The 23,283-nt window shown below is 35.7% G+C and overlaps 1 protein-coding gene across 1 annotated transcript in view; it reads left to right on the forward strand.

Moving 5' to 3' along the window:
* Positions 1–23,283, forward strand: part of LOC122635875 (cyclin-H) — a 66,624-nt gene that overhangs the window by 17,050 nt on the left and 26,291 nt on the right. Inside the window, exon 2 of the mRNA XM_043826566.1 lies at positions 22,257–22,324. The gene's annotated coding sequence lies outside the window, so the exon portion shown is untranslated. The remainder of the gene's footprint in view (positions 1–22,256; positions 22,325–23,283) is intronic.

A 23,283-nucleotide genomic window follows, 5' to 3' on the forward strand; every position in this document is an offset into this window, starting at 1 on the left:
CGAGGATCGTTTTTTACGGGGTGAGGGAGGAGAAAGGATCAAGGGATAGATATTATAATTTAATGCGTGTCTGCGATATGATTTGTCAATGATTTAGAATCTTTTTATTAGGACGTTGATTATTTTTCTCATCGACGTCTGGCCTCGCTCGTCGCGTATAGTTTTGTCAATTATTTATTTCGATATTATTCGGAATTCATTATTCTACTACACGTGCTCTCCATAAAATAATTCTAAATTTATGTACGAGTTTGTATCATCGATAATTTATTTCGCGGTGAATAAAACGTGTCTATATAATAATTTGTAAATAATTTGTAACGTGTCTCAAACTAATAATTTGTCGATCTAAGAAGCTTGAAATATCGACGGAATAATTCGTATATATATATATATATATATATATATATATATATATATATATATAAAACTATGGGTTGCGAGTCAGGTTTAAAATCGATAATTTCAAGTCGAGGCGTTGACTTTCTTATATTACAAAATACGATAGTAATCTCGACAATATCGCGATAGTAGATATAGGTAATGTATTCGTGCAATTTTCTGCTTGCTTCGAAGATCGTTAAAAATCTCGAAGAAAGATGGAATATGAAGGAAAGAAGAGAGACGAAGATAGGTAGTAGACAAAGATAGAAGAGGAACGAGCAGGGTGCAGTTATGTCACTATTAAAAACGCATTAATCCTGAATCCGCAGGCTTTATATCTACGTAGACTACTACGAGAGAAATAAACGATGGACTCTCTTCTCTCTCTTTCTCTCTCTCTCTCTCTCTCTCTCTCTGTCTCTCTGTCTTTCTCTATCTCTGTATCTTTCTATCTCTCTCTGTATATCTCTCGTCCCATAGTCGTGAAGATTTCAAGAAGACGTTGCTGCTGCCTCTGGATTATTATCGCACTCACGGTTTTTGCTCAACAACGACGACAACTTAAGAAGAGGAAGATTTCGTAGAACTAATTACACATTCTTCAGAATATTCACTTTTCGTGTCCATTTAGCAACTTACGTGCATAAAATGATATCTACCATATATTTAGCAATTCGAAAAAAAATTGGGATTTCTTCTTCTTCTTTTTTAGAAAAAAAAAAGGAAGAAAAAAAAGAAAATATACGATTCATCATAACGTGTATGCTATGATGATTGAGATCGATATATTTTTTAGAGATCCAAAAAAATGTTAGAAAAAAAATATACCTATATTACTTATCACAATCAAGATTGCAATTGAAATAAATGTATGTTTAAAGATCCGAGAAAAAAATTACTATTTCTTCTAAGAAAAAAAAATATATATATATATATATATATACACACAATATGTCACATCATGTATGCATAACTATAACGTAGGAAAGAAGAATAAAAAAGAAAAAAGAGAAAACCTTGATCAATTCGATGAAATTGTTGCACGATGGTTGACGATAAGAAGATAACGACTCTCCCCAGAAAGATAAGAATCCATAGAATAAGTGCAATATCGCGAGCATCATTGACTACGACGACGACAACGACTACGACGACGACGACGACGACGTTGCGTTAGCATACTCGAAAGCACAGTGATATATAACGGTGGCAAGAGTAAAGCTGTGGAAGCTTCTAAAGTACTCGCTGCCGTCGCTAATGGCACTTCTTCGTGAGCGACGAGGGGAAGATTTTAAGCTCGTTTCGCGAAAAAACTGTTGATTTTCCGAAGGAATTACATTTTTACCTTAGAACGGGATCTTCCCTCAAAGTCGATCTATCTATATCTATCGATCTTTTTTCATCATCGATTATCTCGAAAGGTAAAAAAATAAGGACCACTTTTTCTTTTCCTCTTTTTTTTTCTTTTCTTTCTTTCCCTTTTCTTCTTCTTCTTCTTTTTTTTTTCTTTTCGCGACTTAGCACCAAATTATCCTTTACTTACCATTAAAACTCGTACGTGAATCGCGGATTTAGCGAAAGATAAATCGTTAAGGCCTTGAAGAAGAAAAGAGAGAGGAGAAGAAAAGAATTAAAAAAAAAAAAAAATAAAAGAAAAGGAAAGAAAAGAAAGGGAAAAGAAACAAGTACAGTTGTAACTTATAAATCTTTCTCTTCGATGAATCGTGGGAAATTCTTCGGGGGACAACAAGATGGGGAGTAAGTAGGTAGGTACATACAGTTTGTTGTTCTCGTGTTTCGCGAGCTATGCGATTCCTACGTAATAATCGCGCGTTGGAATTTCAACTATGTCGGTGGACCGTGGTAACTCTCAACGATAAATAATCGTCTCTCTTTCTCTCATTTTATGTCCCACGCAAAAGCTATACTCCATCCCCTTTCTCTTTATCTCTTTACCTTGTCAAGATAGCTAGACGGATAGATAGATAGATATATCTGTGGTATATATGTATATAAGTTAGCTACTTATCTATATGTATATGTGTGTATGTATATATATGTACTATAGCTGTCGACTATATTACTAGACACGAAACAGAAGAAAATAATCATCAAACTTGATAATACTTATTTTCTATTTAACTAGAAACGATCAAAGTACCATGTCCGACACGAATAAACTCTCTATGATGATTCTACGAAACACTTTCAATAAGAATGACGAATATATATATATAATGAAAAAAAAAGAAGAAAAAAAGAAAGAAAGATTGTAAAATCTCATGGAAGACATCTACCATATAATAAGAAGGTTTCGACGTAAATTTACAAATTCCTATCACCTATTGTGTTTAAAAAGAAACGAATGAAAGGGATTCAGAAATAGGGGTAGACTTAGATAGTCTCAGCCTAATTCGATCGAAGTCTCATTATGATTTTAGAGAGACCTAGCATTAGTATAAACATGGATCCAAAGTCACCCTATATACATACATACATACATACATACATATATATATATATATATATATATATATACACTATATGTATATCATTATTAGGACCCTAGTGCGGTGGCCCGTTTTGAATACGAAAGAAGAGATATTATGTTAATCGATCAGACGATACGTATAGTCAAAGTCGAGGATGACCCAAGGCTTCTTCATAGTCATAGTTTTATTTTTATATACGGGTACCTACATATGGATCTATGTAAATATATAGCTAAGTACATATTGAAATTCGATTTTTTAGTATATTCTTATAGAATCATCGTGTGTCCGAGAAATCATTAATAAATTAAATGAAAAATCAATTATTGAAATTTTGAAGAAAAATATGATCGAATTTGGAACTTGAATATTGTTCGTGGAAAGCAAAAGGGGAATTACTTGTGATGTCCTCATGAATATTTATCTAGGTCAGACTCGTCGATTAAAGCGGCTTTTCGACGCTTCGTTACACCTCCGACAAAGGCAGCAACGTTCGAGCATAGTCTCTTTGCCATGGAGAATAATTAGACGTCGCAAACTCTCTTTCTCTCTCTCTCTCTCTCTCTTTCTCTCTCGTTATATATATATTTGTCTTTGTCTCTCTCATTCTTTCAAACTTCGTCCTTTCGTTTAACAATAAAGTATTATCTTTCTTTTTACATCGGCCAAACGTAAAAGGATATTTCAACAACCCCTATAATTCTTTTTTTTTATATGTTTTATAATTTGTTTTTTGTTTTTACTATTTCCGTATTTCTTTTTCTTTCTTTAATTTTTTCTTTAATTTTTTTTCCAAAAGTACATCCTGAGATAATCGAAAATGAGTTTACCGATCGTGATTAGTTTAGCCATCAAATGCCTTGAGATATCTGTTACCAATATCTAGTTCCATTATTATCAGAAATGTGTATTTGAACATGCGAAGCTATCAATTATCCAACTCGATTTAATTGCCATCTTGTTCTCGATAACCATTGAAAATGTCTGTAATCTTGGATTCCTATTAGATCGATTGAATTTACTCCGTACATGTCTTATTTCATAATATGTATAACGAGATTAAGTAATCATTCTGATAATAATCTTAATAACTCGCACAACCTGTTGAATATTTTTTCTTTTTCTTTTTTTTTTTTTTTTAAATGAGATTCTTTTTTTTCTTTCATGTAGACGATCTTCTTTTTCTATTTTCTTTTTTTCCTTTTTTTTATATGAAATTTGAAACGTTACATTTACCTATATATAGATTGAAATTACGTACGTACTTAAGTACATATGTATATATGTATGTATGTATGTATATATGTAAGTATATATGCTCCGATTTATTCTCATTCTTAAGAGGTAACGTAGAAATGCGTATCCTCTCGCGAAAATTGCGTAGTGGCTGTCTTCGAGTTCGAGCGGATTACAGGGGTGGCAGAGTTGAATGAAGGGTGTAGGAGGGTTCGGCTACTGAGGGATCGTTGTTGCCATGACGACATCAACCGCTCGCCACCCCTCGTTGCACCAGAGGGATCCCACCAGCCCTCCGTTGGAGGACACGATCCATATCTGCAAAACCACCTTTCAATGGCCATTTTGTATACCTATATATGTGTATATATATATATATATATATATATATATATATATACACATATATTCAATAATTCATTTCAAAAATCAAAGTTTTAATCAAGTTTCAATTTAGTGTATTTAATTCATATAGCTAACGACGATTTGAAATTAGACAAGTAAGATAAATGATCCTTGCATGCAAAATGCAATTACATCTTTGTTAATTTATATAACGTTGATTATCGATAAAAACCCTTATGAATATTATGTGATACAAGTATAATACATATATAAGTTATATTATACCTTCTCTAATGTGAGATAGGCGACACGCGATAATAATATTACCGCTGTAACATCGTTGTGATTAAGGTAAATGGACTACGATCTATGATCTAAAACAAACGATAATTCAATTGTCTTTCGTGCACGAAATTGTCTTTTCTCCTAGATGTAACATATTCCTACGTCGAAAAGATCATTGTTAATAAGGTGTAAAAATTATGATCTCTTCTTTCGTCTTTTTTTTTTATTTTAATCTTGTAATCTAACTAACCCCCACACTAATCCACACACCCACAATGCCAACCCTCTTCCGTACCCGCGTAGAAAGAAAGAAAAAAAGAAAGAGAACAGATAGAAAAGAAACGACTCGGCAATAAAAAACAATTGTTTCCAGCGCATTAGTCACAAGTTTCTAGAGTGCAAGGAGAAGTACCTTCGACAACATTTCGAAGTGCCCTTGAAAAAGCACCCCAAACCCGTTCTCAAATCCCACTTCTCTCTTCAGATTGAATATAGGGGTGTACTGTAGTTGAAACGTTACGCGGTAGTTCTACCATGATTTATATGACGTTAAGTGGAGCAACATAGGCCTCGATCGTTAATTGAAAAATTGTAAATATTAATTCTTTATATTATCTCGATCGAAGATTTATAAGAAGATCGTTTGACCTTATTACAGAGATATCTCGGCCATCGAAATTTTTATCGATTTTTTAAAGGTACCACGATAAAATGTGGCGTAATATAGTATCTATATAAGTACACGCACATACGCATACACTTCTAAACATACATACATATATATATATACATACATACATACATACATATATATATATATATATATATATATATATATATATATATATAGTTTGGAAAGTGAACTGCGTGGTGAAGAGCCATTTGCGATGCAGCCACAACTCCACACCCCTTGAAGGTATCTTTACGAGTATGCATACATATATACGAAGGGCTCGTGAGGCACACGCATAGGGCTCTAGTACCTATAGCTATCTCTCGCGTACGATCGCTCAGCGTACAGGCTGAGACGAACGTAGCACGTCATTACGTTGCCCCCAAAAGCAAAAAGGACCGTACACCTCAGTACCAGGACGACCAATAGCCGTTCGCGTGCTAATGAATCCAAAGGGGCCCAACCAATCGCGTGGCTAGCCCTATGTTCTCGACCCTAGCCCTCTTCTATACGTCCTCCTGCTTTATCACGACCGCTCTGCTTTTTTTTATTCGAATTTTCTAATCCTAAAAATATCATCTTTTTGTCTTTATTGATTCTCTTTTTTTGAGGTGGTAGGGCAAGAGGATGAGATTAAATCTTAAGTCTTCGGATTTATGAATGAATCTGAGTAAAAACAATATATACAATTCTAAATGCTTTTCGAATTCTACTCTTTTTCCTTTTTTTGTAAAATTTTCAATCCTATCTACAATATCATATAAATTTTTTAATTCGAAGTATATCATCCCTTCGCCTTCAATCGATCGGATTATACTATTTCTTTTTGAAAATTTACAAATTCTAGGATTAAAGAATAAATTTAGATAGATATTATTAACATAAAATTTGTATGAAAATAGAGATAGTATACATATACATACATACATATATATATATATATATATATATATATATATATTTCTAAGTCTATCTTTCATCTCTCTCTCTCTCTCTCTCTCTCTCTCTCTCTCTCTCTCTCTCTCTCTCTCTCTCTCTCTCTCTCTCTCTCTCTCTCTCTCTCTCTCTCTCTCTGTCTGTCTTGAAAATTTCTCTTCGCAACACGTAAAGTGCGTGGACACGGATCGTGGTAGAGGCCTCTTGTATGCGTGTGCATACAATCGGTGCAACGTACAGGCAGTGTGCATCGCGTACCGGAGTCAGAGAGCTGCTCAGGGCTATCATTATGGCGGCAGTAGACACTCCCTCCTTATCGCCGGTTTCCAACGCTAGTACCGCTCGAACGAACGCTCGCCATCATTATATTTTCCGCGGCGAGAAAGAACGCACACGAACCAACTCTCAGGATATACGAAACATTGCTGAGATATTTGTCTCTCACTTCAATCTCTCTCTCTCTCTCTCTCTCTCTCTCTCTCTCTCTCTCTCTCTCTCTCTCTGTCTATCTTTCTTGTTCCTTCACTCATTTAGGTACAATGTATTTTTACTTTTTTTCCTTTTTTGACAGTAACCTTCATTCCTTTTTAAAAATGACCATCAATCCTTTTTTTATTATTGTTATTGTTGTTATTCTATTTGCCAACATTTTTCTTTTTCATCTCGTAGGTTTCATCAAGTTTGTATTATTGTATATATGTATTTTATATCTGTCTACTTTGCGGTTTGTTTGAAGAAAATCCTTTGCGGTGATCGATACCACTGAAATTATCCTAACGATTCGTCCTGTGGACTCTCTAAATGGACCACAGGGTATCAAATCGATATTTTTTTTTCTTTTTTTTTTTTTTTTATCAAGAAATTCCTCTCTAGGAAAAGATCAATGACTAATATTTATTATCTTCTTACTTTTCTAATTCATAATCGTTTATTAGTTTGATATCTCCGTTTGTTCGGCAGCCTACTCTGAATCGGTATTGATAATTTATGCAAATAAACGTGTTATTAATGTGACCCCGAGAGTTAAAACATTATATAGATATGTTGATATTATTGTTTAGAAGTTTTACTTGGTTTCTAAGTTACTTTCGTGGAAAACGTTCTCCTTCGTGTTTCCTCTTTGGCTTTGCGTTCTCGCTTGGTAAATTGCTTGCACGTTTTTTACGATGCGTTTTCAACGATCTGTGGTTTCGATAGTCGGTTTACTACCTACGTTCAAAGCAGTTACTCTCTCTCTCTCTCTCTCTCTCTCTCTCTCTCTCTCTCTCTCTTTTTCTTCCTCCCTCTCCTTCTTTTACCATCAAAGGATTGGATCTTGATAACGTGGAAGATTGAAACGAATCAATTCCGATCACGAACCATACGATTTGGCGACTTTCAACACGGAAATTCGATTGTAATCTCGACGCATTCAAGAAAAGGATATACCTAATACCAAAAAAAAGGAAAAAGAAAAAAATATATATATATGTATATTTACAAATCTAATAATGCGTGAAATTAACGAGAACTCTTTCATCCATGGCAAAGGTTTTACCTTCTCTTTCGCGTGATAATGTTCAACGTGTTTTGTTCAGATTATTCGACTGAATGATCTCTCGTTTAATTATTTTATATTACCGACATCTATATATATACATAAATTAAAAAGAATTTCTTTTTCTTCTAAACCGATCGAGTTCTATTTTTCTTTTTCTTTTTTTTTTTTTTAACTCTCGATATAGTTTCCCATTTCTTACAGCCTTTCGCGTCATTAAGAAGAAAGATATTAAAAGTTCATTCACACGTGAGTTAATATATAACGTGCATCCATCTATCTTTATAATTTCACGCTTGCCGCTAGGCAACGAGATAATACCACCGTTTTAGAGTTAAGCGTAACACGGTAAGCCGAATTAGCTATGAGAAATTTTTCTTCTTCTTCTTCTTGTTCTTCTTCTAGTTTTTCTAAATTCCTTTTTTCTAATTTCATTAATATTTCCGACAAATCAGTTATAAATAAAGTATTAGAAACATTCTATCGCGTCATTTTCAATGGTTTAATATCAATCATGAAAGGATCGATTTGCGAAGGATAATTAAAAGCACGATTTATAAGGAGTTCGATCCAGAGGTGTTGAATTTCAGAAAATTGTACAGTTGTTTTCGTAGCAGTTATCTTCGAATTAATATCAATCAGAAACAATCGATTTGCGGGGTCGGTGAAGGGGGTGGGTGGGTGAGGGAGGGGTGGTTGGCGAGACAATTAAAGACTCGATTAGCGAAACGTTTAAGTTTTCAACCCGAAACTTGGCGAGGCTCCAACGATATTGGTAGAGACTCGGTTTTCAAATAGATATATACAATGATAATATTATCTTTAATTGATAAGAACCGACAAAGTATCGCAATATAATAAGTATCGATCGATCGAATAGATATATCGCGTGAAATGTCTACACCTACATAAAAAAGAAAAAAATCAAATACCAATAACATACGTCAAAGTTGAAAAATCAGAGACATATAAGTACTACATACGTACTCACGCATTAAACCTGAATCACTTTTTCAAATCGCCATGTTCTCGAGAGTCGTTGTGTGTTTTTTGATTGATAAACACCAAGAAAGTTGTTCCTTCGATTTCATAAGAGAAATACTGATTTTAAAAAACAATAAAAAAAAAAGAATGAATAAAAAAAGAAGAAACAAAAACGTGAAGAAAAAAGAAACTCCAATAGCGTTCGAATACACAGTCCAATCGATGTATTTTTTTTTTTTCTTTTTTTTTCTGTTCTTTTTTTTTCCTTTGTTGTCGTTTTTCTCAGGTATCGAAACAATGATCACTTTTACTTTACGTTCAAATGTATTACGGATCGTGTTCTTTGTGTGTCGTTGATATCAGAACGATTGTTTTTTACGACGAATTTTAATGGAAAAACTTACTGGATAAAGGAAACGCGACGACGGCTCGAAACGCGATTGCATGTGACAATCCGCTCGCATCGAGGACCGAGGAGAGACTCTATAAGGCGCTTTCCATCCCCCGAATAGCGCTCGGCTCGGTCGGCGGATCCGACGCTGCAATCATTCCCAGTAATGATTGTCATTACCGGGAACAGGAGGGCGAGCGAATACCGGAGAGAGAGAGAGAGGGAAAGAGAGAGAGAGAAAGAGAGAAAGAGAGAGAGAAACACAGAAAGAGAGAGAGAGACAGAGCGGGTGGACGAACAAGCCAGAGGGATTGGCCTGCATTGCGATTGCGTTTCCGTCTGGTCCCATTGGCCGACAAACTGTGACTACCAGCGACCTTACAACGTCACTCTGAGGGCGGTACACATTCGTGTACTTCGACCTTAAAGTTTAGTTTTTTAATGGAAAAAAAAAGAAAGAAAAGATTCCACGAAGTCAGAATAGATCCTTGGTTATTTCAATTGTTAAAATTGAACATCGTATTTTAGCTTGTTAAATGTTCGCACAAAAAGTGATAGACTCGTTTTTATCGTAAATAATCTTTTTTTTTTTATTTATTAATTTATGACATGAATTTTATAGATAATTTGATGTTTATAGAATTTAGGTTAAACATGATGATATAAATTAATAAATAAATTAGATGATATTATTGTTTAAAAATAGACTAATATATGTTATACGTAAGATAGAATATTGTTCGTAGTAGATGGATAATCCTAATACTATTGTTAAGATAGGCACAATTAACATTGACACCCCTTCGACGTTTTATACCGTGACCATTCATTTAGGATTCAGTCCCTATAGTACTCCACGCGTGTCCGATTGAATAAAATCTAAGTAGTAAATTAAGCGAAGAAGCTCGGATAAGTTTTCTGAATGGGAGATTAGGTCGTCGCCGTCGTCATCGTTGTCAACCCTTTCATTAGCTGAAAAATACTCGTCACTGCTTCTAAATACGACGTTAATTGGCCAATAAATCCTTGGAAATTACGCTATATAGTTAGAAGGTTGCACGATTTGTTAACTGATGAATTATGTATCAAAAATATATATTTTTACATATGTATGTATGTATATATATATATATATATATATATATATATATATATATATATATACATTTTTTTCTTTCTTTTTTCTCGTGAAAATTGAAGAAAAACTTTCGTAAGGCGAGATCGTTTAGATCGATTGCATATCGAAATACGAACGATATCGCATGATTTCGAAAGAAGAACGAGGAAGAATTGATAAAGGGCTCGAAGGTACAAGAGAGGACATCAAAGCGCCAGATATCACGGTGGGGCCAGCCTTTCATGGCTGCCATTATCGCGTTACTTCCGCGTGGTCGAACGTCATTTGTCTCACACTACCGCGATGATTTGAGGGCAACCGAGCCACCGACCCAACCCCTCGTGGCTTGTTGAGGCCATTATGTTGCGCGGTGCGCATTCGTTGCGCGCTGCGGGCAATGCAACGCATCGAATGCACTCAAGACGATCGAATCTTTATCATGGTCGTCACGTATAATGCATATATTGAGAATTAGAGAGAGAAAGATACGGGAATATTTTGGGGTAAAATAAAGATTTTCGGATTAATTCATTATATGTATATATATATATATATATATATGCAATACCATGTATATATGTAATACTATTTTATTAATATTTATAAAGAAATGTTAGATTACAACGAAGATTTTTTATAACATTTGAAAATATACTGATTCAACAAAATTATGATATAAAACAAAACGCAAGGTGCAGTCTCACTCAATCTCGAAGCAATTTAAATAATATGGAAAAACAAAAATTCAGACAATTGGGATTAACCGAGTAAACATAAATAATATGAAAAAGAACGATATATAATACAATACATTTTAGAATGTATTGACCAATAAGAATGACCTAAAAGGGATAATCGTAGTACAGAAATCTTCGAAGATCTTAAGAAATAGGAATGTAGAGCAAATGCAATGTACAGGCTTGGAGGTTGTAGAATGGTGAGAATGAGGTAGAATGAGGTGGGGGAGATTGTGAGAAGGAAACAAGAAAGTCTTTCGGATGGATTAGAAGAAGTATCGTCGATGATGGACGGTGGAAACGATTGGTGCATACCTATCCAAAGTGCATATCCAACAGTACGCGCTTGGCACTCTCGACTTGCACTCTTCTCTTTCATTCGTCCTTTCCGCAAAGCTCTGGAAAATGGTTTTCTCCTTGCCACCAGAGAGTTATGCGTTTCGTTCGTATGGAAAAGCCACGAAACGTAACCGGAACGACGAAGAAAAGCTCGCGACCGAAGATCTCCTCGGTGAGTCGATTATCTCTTTCTATCTCTCTCTCTCTCTCTCTCTCTGTCTCTCTTTCTTTCTCTATCTCTGTCTCTCTATCTATCTATCTCTCACACTTTCGTACTCTTCGTTCATGCGACATTACGAAACCATTAGGGTGCTGCTGCCGTTGTCCTCTTCGAGTTGCTGTCAACGTTGCGTCGCGTTGTTGTCGTTGCTCTCTCACGATTTTCCTATAGCTCGCTCTCTCTTTCTCTCTCTCTCTATCTATCTATCTATCTCTATCTATCTCTCTTTCTATCTGACGTCAAGCAAATCTCGAATTCCGTTGGCGTGGGCGGGTGTGACTCGTCGAAATGGGCTCGTCATCCTCGTTCTCCTCCTCGTCGTCGTCGTCGTCGTCGTCGTCGTCGTCGTTGTCGTCGACGTCGTCGTCGTCGTCGTCGTTGTCGTCGTCGTTGTCGTCGTCGTTGTCGTTGTCGTTGTCGTCGTCTCCCTTCTCGTCTAAAGAGCGTTCCTCTCCTTCACTTTGCTAGCATATCGACAACTGCGAACGGGCAGCCACCACCGTCAACCACCACCTCCACCTCTTTCTCTTCCTCCTCATCCTTCTCTTTCACCTCCTCCTCCTCCTCCACCCCTTCCTCCTTCTCCTCCTCTTTCACTCTCCTCCTCCTACTCTTTCACCTCCTCCTCTTCCTCCTCCACCTCCATCTACACCTCCTCACTTGCCTCCTCCTACATTAAGCACTTCGCAACGACAATTTGCGATACATTTGCAAGAGCACGCTGACTTCTCCTAGCAGATCCATCTTCCTCCTGCTTGAAAATTTTCCTCGAAAGGAGAGTAGTGTATTACATCTCTCTCTCTCTCTCTCTCTCTCTCTCTCTCTCTCTCTCTCTCTCGTTCTCTATCGTTTTCTCTCACTCTCTCTCCCTCTCTCTCTCTCTTTTTTTTGCGTTTTTTTTTCTTTTTATCTCTCCTCTCCTCACTCATCGTTCCCTTTTTTTATTTCATCTTGTTTTCTTTTCTCTTCTTTTTTCATTCGCACCCTTCGAATTTCAAAAGATTTTCTTTCTCGCTAATAATAATATTCATTTTATTTCAAGATTATATTTTCTATAACTAAGTTTTCTATATCCGATAAATATTATTTCGTGAAGTACCTAAACATTTTGACGATAGTTTTAATTGAAATGCGAATGCGTCTTTATAAGGGTAATACGGAATCGTATTTCACACGGGGTCTCGACGTACCGTGTACGAAGTCGATTTATCAGCAAGGCCAACCGTTGTCATGGGGATGCGACCCGCCCTTTTAACTCCACTTAGGGATACCCATGCAAACTGCGCATGAAGCTCCAATGGAAAGTATAATCATCGATTGAGAAATCGGTTGGATTTGAAATAAAAGGAAAATTTAAGAAGTCTCTTTTAAAAGGTTTCGAAAAGAAAATGAAAAGGAAAAAGGATGCTTCTGAAACAACATTAGTTAATAGATCTCATTCTCTCTCTCTCTCTCTCTCTCTCTCTCTCTCTCTCTCTCTCTCTCTCTCTTTCTCACTCTCTCACTCTCTCATTTCAAATGAGGAGGCTGAAGGTAGAGAAAAAGAAGAAAAAAAAAAATCCCTTCGTCATAGAAGAACAGGAAGTAGTCCTAAAAGCTTCCCCGGCACGTTTAAGGACTCTTAATGATATCCTAGGAAAGTCAATGTCTAAGTTAATCCTCAAGAAGAAGAAGAAGAAGAAGAAGAAGAAAGAAAGAAGAAGAAAAAGAAAAAAAAATCTTTTATCGAAGCAACAATCTCGTTCGCACGAGGATTTGCTTCGAGATATCGATCTGAAGTGCAAACGCGCGACGGTTAAGTCGATTTAAGATCTATCTACGATCCATTTGAATTTTTTTCCTCGAAGAAAATCAATTCAGCGACTTTCTCTCGATGAACAGACGGAGGATCTCTTTAACGATCGATGGCGGTAACGTTTTAACTCGAAACATTTGAATCAATTTTGGTCGATCCAATGATCGAAATCGAATACCTTCGATCGTGGGATTTCTTTTGACGAAAAGAAAAAAATTAAATAAGTAAGTCGAGATATATTTAAAAGAGGACTATCCTTAATTACAATTACGATAATACGTCAACGACGTATAAATCGTCTTTCGAATTAGCGACTTCCTGTATTTTCGAATGATCCATCCTGGATCGTTTCGAAGTCGTCGGAGTCTCGTCTACGCTCGAAGGTCGTACCAATCACTTTTGTTTCGTTTTTTTCCTTTTTTCTTTTTCATTTTTTTTCTTTTTTCTTTTTTTTATTTTTCAAAAGTAACAGCGACCATTCTCCCACGATTCGTACAGCGTGTATTACATGAAAGGTATACACGGCACTCCTACTTAATTGCTGTTTATATCGGGCAATTCTTTGTTCTTTTTTCCTTTTTTCTTTTTTTATTTTCTTTATCTCTCTCTTTCTCTCTCTCTCTCTCTCTCTCTCTCTCTCTCTCTCTCGTTTCTTGTTTTTTTGTCTTTTTCAAGACTCCTCTTTGTACCGTACGTACTACTACGTATTAATGTACGTATCTATACGTTACGTGTATGCGTACTCTCGTATATACTAACTGTCTGTAGAGTACTATAAGCAGAGTAACATCAAAGGAACCTCGCTCGTGTTTCCTCTAGATTCCTTCCTTTGTCGTGGGCTACTACCGTATTTTTAACCTTTGAACTACCACTCGAGTTTACACTCACATAGTTATTTTGTCTCTTTTACAAGACGTACGTTTGGTTAAGCGCGATAATATTATACGGTATTCATTTTCTTATTAATATTTTCTCTTTCTTTTATTTCTTTCTTTTTTTTTCCCCTTTGTTTTCTTTTTACTTGGATTCGTATAATTACAGATTGTCATCGAGATTTCAATTGTAAGAGCGATTTTATGTAACAATGTAATTCGAACTAATAAGTAAGTACGCGGATTCATCTACAAAAGATCTAATATAGTAAGCTCGTAAACAAGCATAGTTATTTTGTTTCTTTCATAAAACATTTACGTTTGGTTAATCGCGATAATATTATATGGTATTCATTTTATTATTAACATTTTTTGTTTCTTTCTTTTTCTTTTCTTCTTTACTCGGATTTACGTAATTACAGATTGTCTTCGGGATCTAAAATGAAAGATCGATTTTATGTAATGACGCAATAACTCGTATTAATTGTAAGTAAATTAATTCATTTACAAGATCTAATACAATAAGTTCCCATAGTAAAGGTAGTTATTGTCTCCTTTACAAGACTGATAATATTACAGAATATAGTAATTATCTGATTAACATTTTTCCCCTTACAACGTAGATATTTATCTAATTACAGATTGTCGTCGATATTTAAAATGAAAGATCAATTTTATGTAATAATGTAACTTGGGTTAATTTACAAAAAAAAAAAGAAAGAAAGAAAAGAAAATAACAGAAATCAAGAAGTTATAGTAAGTTCGTAATAAGCATAGCCATTATCTATTTTACAAAACATATGTTTGGTTAAGCATGCTAATATTGTGTAATACTAATTTTCTATTGAATATTTTCACTTTTCTTATGTATTTACGTATGTCGATTGTAACATGGTTTTATATCTTGGTTCTATATAGTAAATTTGTAATGAGAAAAAGAAAGAAAGGAATAAAGAGAAAGAAAAAGAGAGAGAAAAGGAAAGAGAGAGAGAGAAAAGTGAGAAGAACCCCCTGCTGCGTGTTGTCGGCTACCTGGCTACCAGCTATATCTTAGAAGTCTGCCTAAGGCCTCGCATTCATCATCGTGGACCACCTCCGGTGACACACGACGCATCGAGATTAAAAACAGCAAGTCTAAATTCAAACCTGAATGTAGGTATTAACTCAACCTTCATCTTGTATATAAGTATATATATATATATATATATATATATATATATATATATATATGTCTATGTAAGAATATCGTATATACAAGATCGTATGTACATACTATATATGCAAGATTCCATTTTTTTAACGATTATTTTTTAATTATTTTAAGAATTTTGCATTAGAATTGTTGATTTTATTATTAAAAAAAAAAAAAACACTCCGATAATTTTGTATCCGAAAGAAAATGGTACATTCGTTTTATTATTTTAAATCGATCTGATATCTGAAAATAATCAATGAAGATTGTTAGGTTTTTAATGATTATGATTGTAGTATTATAAAATATAAATTTCACATAATTCTGAGTAAAGCAAAATCATAAAGATTTTCTTATTTATTTATAAAACGATAAAACGATGAAAGTAACAAAATAATGAATGTTATATTTAGCTTAGTTATATTATAAAACTAAGTCATTTTCTCTTTAAAGAATAATAATACTGCTGCTAATAATGATAAGATACGATAAGCATGTTTTGAGATAATATCTAATAATATTATACGGAAAAGATTCACGGTGCGAAACCGGTTGATGACATAAGAAGCTTGTCACGTTAAGATTGATGCCCGACAACGTAGTTTACCCTTTTTGCGCTCCCGATATCGTGTATCAGCTTGGTGTATACTCTCATACATATAATTTCTGATATGCATAAACAAGATTGATGAGTAGACCCACGCGTGTGTTCACTTGAAATATTTCGCGAGGAAGAAGAAGAAGAAGAATAAGAATAAGAATATGAAGAATATGAAGAAGAAGAAGAAGAAGGAAGAGGAAGAAGGAGAAGAAGAAGAATCTTCCACAGCTGTGCGAATAGCTCGAGGATATTTCTTACATAGAAGAGAGAATTAATCCTTCTTACAGGATTTTTCATTGTCGACAGGAGCAATACAAAACTCTGTTTCCGAAGACTAGTATAATTACAGTTCTCAATACCACTATGGTGGTGTAACAAGAACTTCGAGAAATGATTATTAATGATGTCCTACTGTAGTCATTCAAAGAACAAAAAAAAAAAGTAGATCATCGTTGGGAAAGATTTTTTCTTTGTTTTCCATTTTTTCTCTATTTTTTTCCCTTCGTTTTTTCTTTTTTCATTTCTTTCTTTTTCTCCTACGTACTTTTTTCTGTTTTCTTTTTTTGTTCTTTTCGTTTTTTTCTTTTTTTTTTTTTTCTTCATACGAAGTAACTCCGCTTCTGGGTAAGGTGGAATAAAACGTAATTACAAATTTAACTCGGTCAACGACGGAACGAAACGAGATAGATCCGCGTTCCTCGGTGGTATATACGCAAATGAGCTGCATCGAATCGCTTTCCTCCACTCCCTCTCCACCCCAATCACTCTACTCACCCCACTGTCCAAAGAAATCGAGCTTCTCTAGATAGTCGGAAAAAAAGAATAGATAAAAAATGTGAAGCAAGAAGAAAAATAAAAGAGAAGGAGAAAGAGGGGTTGAAGAGGAGGGGAGAAGAGTTTTTGGAAAGATCGTAAAAAAGTTTCTGCGAGATAGAACCACGTAAGAGAACAAAAGATGCAACGACTTAGTTCCGCATGGAATCGATTCCTCTTTCTCTCTCTCTCTCTCTTTCTCATTCCTATTACGAGGCTCCATTTATCTGTCCTTTTCTATCTCCCACAAAGAATACGTCGCACGTGCTTCTCATCCCTTTCCTTTTCTTCATATTCGTTGTCGTCTCCTTCGTCGTCTTCTTCGTCTTCGTTTTCGTCTTCGTCTTCGTCTTCGTCTTCGTCTTCTTCATCTTCGTCTTCTTCTTCTTCGTCTTCTTCTTCTTCTTCTTCTTCTTCTTCTTCTTCTTCTTCTTCTTCTTCTTCTTCTTCTTCTTCTGGCGATCCTCCATCTCGCGTTTCCGCTCGAAGCCTACCCGCGGTGTGTCCGTGGATTCACGGTGATGATGATGATTAATCGTCGCACCTTTGTCTCGCGATAATGAGATTTTGGCTTGCGCAACGCGACTCCACCTGTGCGAGCGCATATCATCCAGTCAGTCACGAGTTCTGTCTAGAAGTAAAAAAGAAAAAAACAAAAAGGAGAAAGAAAGAAAAAGAACAATAACAACAACAGCAACAACAACCACAACAAAAACAGAAAAAGAGAAAATACAAAATAGAAAAATTCTTACGGATGTTTTCGATTTACGTCGAATGGAAGTCAATTATGGTTATATCGGTCATCGTCTTTCTAACTCGATCTCCTCGTCCGAAGGATCTATCGATCTTTTTAAATATGATCGACGAATCTTTTCTAAAATCGGAACATAGATGTATTTTAAATATTCGATTGTATTGTATGCGATATTTTCCCATCTTCGATGATAATGACATAAAAATTAAATCATTAAGTCGAAGAAAATAAAAAAGTATATATATATGTATGTATGTATAAGCACCTACTTAGAATCAGTCGAGTGTCTCCGTTTAATAAATGTACAAAAAAAAAATTAATACATTTTTAATATATTATAATTAAGTATGGAACTATGTACACGTTGGCATATATACTATATATACATATATATACACTTTCATGATCAAATTTTTTGATGATTCGATACTTTGGTCATATTATTGTAAAAACTAAGAAGTAAATATTCATCCGTCTTGATCGAAACACGAAGTGATATATATATATATATATATATATATATATATATATATATATACAAAAGTAAAATGCGGAATCATCGTCCTGTTTACTTTTTTCCACGTAGTTCTGTGAAACAAGTGAAAGGTCCCTTAATTGCAACACGTGTGTCTCTCTAAGCGGTATGCGAGCTGCTAAGCATAAAAGGAATTACTGTTAGGGAAGCAGGCGTGTGCATAAGGACACATAGAGCTTGTGGACTCCTCTCTCTATCTCTTTCTCTCTCTCTCTCTTTCTCTCTATCTATCTATCTATCTCTCTCTTTCTTTCTCTCTCTCTTTCTTTCTCTCTCTATCTCTTTCTCTCTGTATGGAGACTCGACGCAAGGAAGCGTGGAACATTTGACTACGGCCTGTCAGAGTGTCAGCCAAGCCCATCCTCTTTCACAACGTAGGAAATATTGTAATTGCCTTTGAGGAGTTTCCTCCGTGACATACGCCGACTTGGTGTCTTATCCGATTCGATTCCCAAGGGGTTCAGAAACCTCTCGACCTTGAAACCGGACGAAACTTGGATCAACGACTTTTCATTCGTCCATACTTCCTCTGTTCTTTCTTTTCTTTTTTTGCTTTTTGTTTCCTTATTTATTACCCTTATTGATCATTTTAAATAAGATATTTATATTGTCATATAAAAAGACAATACTGCTATTATTACTCAGAGTTGAGGCGCAAACCCTCTCAAAGGGGTTTCCCATCTTCAAAAATATCAAGCGAAGTGTAATAAATAGGATTTCCTCAACAACTGCAATATTACTTTGGGATTATCGGTAATAAAAGAATTTCGTCTATGATAGGATATAATAGATATTAAAATAATTGTTTTTCTTTTATTAAGGATTATTAACATTATTAAGGATGCTAAATATATTGGATATGATAGAACAGTATCGAATATTGTCGAAGAAGTTCGACAATTTCTTCCTTTCCCATAGACATAGATCGAGGACATGAATCACGTGGGACGTTGAAAAGAAAAAGGAAGGAAGATTGTAAAAGGGAGACAGAGAGAAAGAATGAGAGAGAAAGAGAAAAGAGAAAGAGAGAGATAAACAAGGTGGCATGCCGAAGAACATGGGACCCGCTTGTAGTGGCATGTCGCTGGACCGATTGTTCTCTTCTTCTCAGGCCTTTTCCTGAAACAGAATCGCCAAGTTAAGAGATTCGTCGGCTTGGCGGATGCAAGCAAAGCGATTCCCCTTAGCATTGCAATCGATTGTCCGATAATATCGGTCTCATTTGTCAACCGTGGCGGCCCGTTTAAATGCAAATAAGAAAGCTGAACGATCGGGTTATATCGTTCGATTGCGAATCGTGTTTAGTATCTACTATCATTTGTTCGAAGAGGAAAAAAGAGAAGGAAAAGAAAAAGAAGGACCAAGAAAAAGATCGACGAAAAAAGGTTTGTTTCATCATTAAACGCAATTGCGACGGGGTTAACTTCCTGTTTCCTCCGATCTCGCGTCCGCGTTTCATTTTCGTTTTAGTTCTTCTATGTTTTGTAGCCATCCCAAGACGTTGGCAAGAATGACTGATGGGGGAACCGAGAAGCATCCGTGTACGAACTGATGGATATAACGTGTGGAGTAGAATGTGAGGATGGATAGCGTTATATAAAAAATAATAAATTAACTCGAGCTCGCGGGGGGTTCGAAATTTCAAAGGGCTGCCGCCATTGTCCTCCCTTTTACCATCTCGCTACTGTTAATTAACCTCTTGTAAGGAGTTGAGGAGATATCGGAGAGTCTTCTTTGCTTTTTTTTCTTCTTTGTTCTCTCTTTTTCTTTTTTTTTTTTTTTTTTTTTTTGATTTTTTCCGACATACGGCCCTCGTCCGTTATAAAATTATTAGAAACTTATAAGTTTTTTTCATCTTATTCTTTTCCTTTTTCTTTTTTCCTTCTTCCTAAACACGTCCCAAAATCATAATTTCTTTGATTTAACAGAGAAGAAAAAAAAAAGAACAGTGGAGATATTAACATTCAATGTATATTCGATATTCATTAACGTAAAAAATATAAATAGAATTTCAAATACTTTTTCCCTCTATGAACGGATTTGTTTTTCAATGTAGCGATTTCTTAGAATCTAGGAAGAAAAAGTAAGGATGTTTTAGAAAGCCGGGGGGGAAAGCGTGACAACGCGGACCCTCCCCGCCGCCATCAGTTCTTGTCACTGACCGTTCGTCTTCTCGCTAACCGTCCGTTCGTTCTTTTCATTGTTTCTCTGACAAAATTCTTCAACAGGGAAATTCGTGAGACGGGTCGAAAGAAAAAGGTAGGTACTTAACTATGCAGATTTTTACCTGCAACCGTTACGAATTTTCCATCATGGTTCACCTTTTTCACATCGTGCTCGTAAATCCCTCCAACTTGGATTTCTCGTATTTGTTTTCTTCTTTTTCCATTTTCCTTTTCTCCCGCGAAAAAAAAAGAAAATCCTCAACAGAATAAAATTTCTAATCTTTTTTCTTTTTGAATATGTGTGACATACCTTTCGAGTAGAAGTTTCGACGAGAAGACAAAAGTCGAATCAGTCTTATCGAATTTCGCTTTCACGTGCCTCGAGATCGGCGAAATCGTTCAAGGCCGTTGTTTTTGTCGTAGAGAAGCTTGCGTAACGATCTTCATAATTCGAGCCGAACACGTAAGCGTTCTTTTCCACGAGCTACGAAACGTCATTACCCGAAAGTCCTTTGCTAAAAACTTCTCGGACGAATGCAATGTGGTGACGTGCGAGAACTTGGAGACGTTCCAACGAAACGTTCCTTCTCTCCTTCGACCTTGTCGGTTAAAGAGAATTCAGAGAAATTGTTTGCAAAAAGTATTGCCTCTCTCTCTCTCTCTCTCTCTCTCTCTCTCTCTCTCTCTCGATCTCTCTGAATTTAATCCGTGGAAATATTGCAAATAATTTTTTCAATAATCGATACTACGATCCTTCCATTAGATATTATACATGACATTCGATTAATTTCTGAAGAGAAAATTCGACTTAGATCTCTGCTTGTACAATATTTCAATAATTATTTCATAATTACATCATTAATGAATTTATTTAATCAATGAAACGCATCCTGTCTCTATAAGAAATAAATTCTATAATTTTTAAAAGAGGAAAAAGAAGGTAAAGAAGATACGAAGAAAAATAGGATTATAACTTCAGCGAAGATCTCGCTAATGGAAGTGGTCTTAGTAACTTCAAAGACCACTTCCATTAGAAAAGTGAAGTGACATTGTTTTTTCTTAAAGCAAGATAAAAAAATATAGAAGAGAGACAGAGAGAGAGAGAGAGAGAGAGAGAAAGAGAGAGAGAGAGAGAGAAAGAGGTTAAATAGAAAGAAGGGTGAGGTTGAATGCTGGCAACGGCCGCGGCTCGATTGATTGCACTGCAAGAAGCCCACAAGAGTCTTTGCCTTCCCACCGATGGCTAAGGTTGGACAGATGGACGCACGGTTATGCGTTACAGGTGCTGCCCCAGAGGCAACTCCTCTTCCTTGATCCTGCAGGAACGCAAGAGTCTGCGTTGGTGCTATCGTTCCTACTACCAGTAGGAGGACGCCGACGCTTTTTCTGCGTCCCACATTCCGGCCACGTCGAGCATCCTCCCAGTGTATTTTGCCTTCCGTCACTCGACCGTGCTCCTTTGATCGACGTGTTCACGTCAAAGGGATTTCCTTAAATCTTCGTCTTTTCATTTTCAAGGAAAATTCTTTTCCTCTTTATATAACCTCCTAGATATTTATTTATTTATTATTTTTCGATAATTAGTACAACGATTGATCCTACAATTTTTTTCTTGTGTAATTTTCACGTACTATTTTAATTAATTTTGTAAAGTGAAAAATCTTTTCTTGAATGAATTATCCAATTCTTTTTTTTTTTTTTTTTTAGTGGAGTATAATTAATCGCGAAGATCGAAGATATTTTCTTGAATGTCTTCGAAATTATTTCGATACGACTGATTATAACTAAACTACTTTCTATTTTCAGAAAAACTGGAACATATCTTATTGTACTGCAATATTTTGTTGTTGCAGGTGCCAATAATGTTCAACGGGATTCGGAAATGCTCGGATGGTACTATAAAGAACTAGGAACGTTTCAGGTAAAGAAAAAAAGAAAAAGGCAAGTATTCTAGGTATCATTAGAACATTTCAAAGGGCAAAAATTACTACCTATACGTCACCTTTTGCCGGCAGCTTGCGTCGTTAGGAATAAAAACAACGGAAAAGAAAAGAAAAGAAAAGAAAAGAAAAGAAAAAAAGTTTTACTTAATCTCTAACGAACCTGACCAGGTGTCTCTCGTATGGTTTAATATATCAATTTCCCAGCGTAAGTAGAGAATAGAAATTTTGTTTTTTGCGTGTGTTGGGATAACGTTTCATAAAAAGTTGTTTAGAAATATAACTAAACAGAAAATGTTTCAACGAGTGAATAAATAAATGGATAAAAGAGAGGAGAGACAAATTTTGAATACACGTTGGTAACCCTTTTGACGAAAAAGAAAGAGAGAGAGAGAGAGACAGAGAGACAGAGAGAGAAGTGGAAGAAGAGAAAGAGAAAGAGAGAGAGAAAGAGAGAGAGAGAGAGAGAGAGAGAGAGAGAGAGAGACAGGTCGAATGTGAGGAAAAGAAGAGGGAGGGTAAGAGAGAAAGAGAAGGAAAGAGAGAAAGAGAGGGAGAGAGAGATGGATATAAAGGTATTCGGGGTGGCGAAGGTAGCGGCGTCGGCCACATCAAAGCATTTACCGACTGCTGGGCTTTGCCTCAGCCTTTGCACGTGTATATGTGTACGTGTATCTGTGTGCGTGTAAACCTACGTAGATATATACGTGCAAGATCCACTCTCTCTCGACTCTTCGATGGAGCTTCGATTCCGGTCGAACCGGTGAACGCGAAGAGGCGCGACCATTCGATTCGTGCTTCCTGTACTATATAAGAGTAATATAACCATGGTAAGATACATATACCATGGTTTAAGTCACAGGCATCCTTCGGTGTAACATTACTGACGTGAGAGTTGCTTTTTTGCGCAGTTAGTTCGAAGTATAATTCAATTTTTAAC

This window comes from Vespula pensylvanica, chromosome 19 (genome assembly GCF_014466175.1).
Source record: "Vespula pensylvanica isolate Volc-1 chromosome 19, ASM1446617v1, whole genome shotgun sequence".
NCBI classification, from domain to species: Eukaryota; Metazoa; Arthropoda; class Insecta; order Hymenoptera; family Vespidae; genus Vespula; species Vespula pensylvanica.